Genomic DNA, 4,216 nt, shown 5'->3' with positions numbered 1-4,216 from the left:
CTCTCCTCTCCCGACGCCGCCGCCCCGCTGCCCCGTCGTCCTCGTCGTCCTCGTCTCCGCCCCGTCGCCCCGACGCCGCGACGCCGCCCTCTCCTCTCCCGACGCCGCCGCCCCGCCGCCCCGTCGTCCTCCACCGCCTACCAGATCCACACCACCGCCGCTGCCGCCGACCAACTCCTCCACCAGATCCGCCATGCAAGGTTTACGGACTCTGCCTCCTCCCCTGTTACTTGATGCAATCACAACACATGGGCACACATTATTGCAGATTAGTCAACAAGGATTAGGAGTTTTGCTAGCTGATAGGTGCATTATGCATGGATATTTGATTACAGAATACAGAGTAGAACTATGATGTGATGATGAAAACAAGCATAGAAGCATTTGTTCATTCCTTTAACCTTGTATTCATCACTGACGTGTTCTTGCACTAAATACTAGTAGTATTACATTTAAATAGTACGCTGAATGAATGAGTGTATGAATGGTCCGCCTCTCTTTTTATGGTAGTTAAGTTGCCAATTTATACTGAAGAAACTGCATGCATATCTGCGAGTACATGTCGGATTCGGACGACAATTTCAAAAATCTAGCCAGTTCACACTTTCGAGTTATGGATTTTGGCTGCTTTTTCCACCGTAGTTTCTTCATAGCAATACTCTGCAGTAGAATATAAAGGATCACATTATCGCTTTGACATGTGCCAAGTACTACTGTTATGTGCTAGCCAAGTTGAATTTAGTGGTATGGGTAAGCGCAATCATTATGCCTTGACTTAGCACCTGATCAAGAGTAAATGGCTGTGTGCCCTAAAACTAGGGTAGACATCTGCTGTCGTTTGGACACCTGAACAGGAGTTGCCCCAAAAGTTTAGTCTACTCATCTTCACCATCCCTTGTGAACTTGCTGGTTGTTTTGTGTGCATGGAACATTCAAATATCTTACCCTCTTTGGACAACTTGACTTCGTTGGTGTTTGGTCATGCTGTGTTGTCTAGACTGTTGGGAACATGCTGGTTATTTTTGTTTTTGATGTACTAATTCTGTAATTTGCATGGAGCTATGCCAGTTGATACAAATATCTTAGCCTCTTAGGACAACCTGACTTTGTTGATGTTGGTCACACATGTGCTGTTTAGACTGTTTATATGGGGCTCCTGATTTTATCATGAAGAAAGAATAGATAGTGTGGGTCTGACCTTGTTTAATTTCTGCAATTCTTGTATATGATATTCTTTGGTGTGTATTGCATTCTCATCGTGGTTTTGATCACAGAACAAGAAGGGAAAGGGCGACTGAAGTACCTACTGCAGCAGACAGAAGTATTTGCCCACTTTGCAGAAGGAAGCCGGGCTAAAGAGAAGAAGCCACGTGGAAGGTGATTCTTGGTTATGTTTTTTTTAAAAGCAATCCTTGGTTATGTTAGTGCCACTATATAGTACTTTACTATGAACACCCATCTTGGATGACCAATAGAAATTGCAGCCACATGTGCACCGATCTAATTTGAAACATCAATGAAAATTGAAAAAAATTTACTCTTAATTTGCTCTTAATTTTGTGGTTTGCAAGCTAGACTTTGCTCTTAATTTTGTGAATGCCTAATTAGGGTGCATTTCTGATAAACAAGAAAAGATAGCTTTGCGTTGACTTGCTTCCACATTTGTGTTCTTGCTAGGGACTGTTTAAAATGATGGGATCAGTTTTGGAGACTGACCCACAATTTAGTACTGCTGGTGCATTTCCTTTTAGTCTTAGATCATAAACTACTCTTTGCGAACATAAATAGATGATCTCAAATCACCATAGTACTGTGGAAATGGTTTAATGCTACTTCTGGCGTTCTTACTTCAGCATCTGTATGCCCATGCAATGATTTGCTTTGTTGTGATGGAGGCCTTTTTTGCCTTGTCCACCCGAGAGGCCCTTGAGTTTGCTGGAATGTCGATTAACTTCCGTTCCAGCAAATTCGGGTACTCCATATGTCCTATTTTCAGCAAAGGTCATGCTGAAATTTTTCGTGAATTTTAGCATGACTTTGCTAAAAATAGGACATATGGGGTACTTGTGACTAATGATGAAAGCTTAGGCTTTTAGGGTGCCTCGGCGTCGAAAAACCCCCAATGATAAAAGCTTAGCTTTTAGGATGCCTCGGTGTCGACAAACCCTAAACAATAACCAACTTTTTGACCAAACTTTGTTCCTATTTAGAGAGAAACATGGCCAACAACGATGAGGCCGGGGGTTCGGGCGGCAAGGCATTCTGGGAGCTGTCCCAGGAGATGGAGGACCAACCTCAGTTGTATGAGGACGCCGCCTTCCCCACCGATCCTGAGACCACTGATGGTACCGCCGAGGATGACCCCACTGATGCCACCACTGATGGTGCCGTCGAGGATGCCACCATTGATGATGGCGGCGCACGCACAGATGGCAGCCAACCGAAGAGGCAACGGAAGGACCTGCGCCCGATCGTGCTCCTCACCCTCAAGGAGGAAGTTACTGAAGTGGACTCCAACGGGAATCCAACGGCGCCCGAACGAATAGTCAAGGGGTACTCGCTTCAGCTCGGGTGCATTCTCCGGAGCACCGTCTCGATCAACACCGAGAACCTGAGGCATCCTGACTGAGGGAATTTGCGTAACCTCCTCTTCACGAAGCTGCACGAACGATACAAGTTCCCCGCTGAATTTGCAAACACAAGCCTCAAAGGGAATAAAGTGAACAATGCTGCCCTCACGAAGATGAGCAAGGCCCTGTCTATTGGAAAAGCAATGTGAAGAGAATGATCGAGAAAGGTGAGAGTTATGAGAAGATCAAGGAGAAAAATCCTTCGATCACCGAAGATGACTACAACGACTTCAAGATCAATTGCTCGAGCACCGCAAACTCCCGATCAAGTCAGTGGGGGAAAGAAATGCGGGAGCTGAACATAGGGGAACACACACTCGGTCCCGGCGGTTACAGAGTGGCGGAGCTTATATGGGACAAGGAGGAGGTGGACCGTGCCGAGCAAGGCCTACCGCCCCTCTTCGATAAATACGGTGACAAGCAGACCAGGAACTTTGTTAGGGCCCAGTACAAGAAGGACCCGAAAACAAAGGAGCTTACCACGGATCCGAAGACCAGGAAGCTTGAGCTTGTTCTGGTAAGGAATACACCCCCGCGTAATTAGCTCCATATGGTTGCATTCTAATTAATGAAGCCAAATTTCTAAATGGTTCACATTCCTTCCGCAGGCGACTGAAAGCAGTAGCGCGGGGTCGACTAAGAGCAACCCTTGGGACACCACTCTAAATAGGGCGTTGAATGTAATGAAGAATAAGGATAAGCTCAGTAAGCCGACGTCAGCTGGTCGTGTGGCCGGCAAAGGCTTGTCGACAAAATGGGGGTCATACTATACCGCTGGTGTGCGGAAGGAGAAAAAGACTAGCTCGGAAAGCCAGGCACGCGAGGTTCAAGAACTCAAGACACAGGTGGCGCGAATTCCGGAGATTGTCCAAGAGCAAGTGGGACAACGACTCGGAGCGACGATCACCGCCATTGTGCCTACCTTGATCCAGGGGTTGAGTGCATGGATTGCGGGCGGCCAACAGGGGCCGCCCCCGATTCCTAGCTTCACGGCCAGCAACTCGCAGAATGCGATGGCGGGGCCATTGGTGTCTCCGGCGGAGGCGGCATTGGTGTCTCTGACGCCGGCACGGGAGCTTAATGCACCCGGGTGTACGCCGGCCGACACCTCTGCAGCAAGCGGCCCCTCCGTCAACTGCACGCCCGCCGTTGGCGGTGCCCCGACATTAGCTGAGCTCGACGCCATCATCACGTTAACTAATTAAGCCTCTCTCGGCCGAGGACTTCATCTCCTTGCCTTTGACTGGGCATCCCTGACGCCCTACATGTTTTCGCAGGGCGCCGCCGACGTTCCGTGCACTCTCCTGCACTTCATGAACAACGAGTTGGTCGATGTCGCCAAGGGAAAAATCGTCCAACCGGGCAACCCCTTGTTCCACGGTACCCAGATGCCACCCAACTTGTTTAGGGTTCAACTGGTTCGGGTGCTGCCAGGCTGCGACGAGTTGTTACCTCCAATTCGACCCGTCAGGGCCGACGATGATGACGTGATGACCCTCAGCGCCAGCCTGAGCTGGCCCCTGCTTTGGCCGAAGACCCAGATTCGTTTGGGGGTGGGGGACACCACCCCAAAGACAACACCGCCA

The sequence above is a fragment of the Triticum dicoccoides genome, chromosome 5B (genome assembly GCF_002162155.2).
Source record: "Triticum dicoccoides isolate Atlit2015 ecotype Zavitan chromosome 5B, WEW_v2.0, whole genome shotgun sequence".
NCBI lineage: Eukaryota > Viridiplantae > Streptophyta > Magnoliopsida > Poales > Poaceae > Triticum > Triticum dicoccoides.
Note: the sequence above shows the minus strand (reverse complement) of the source record.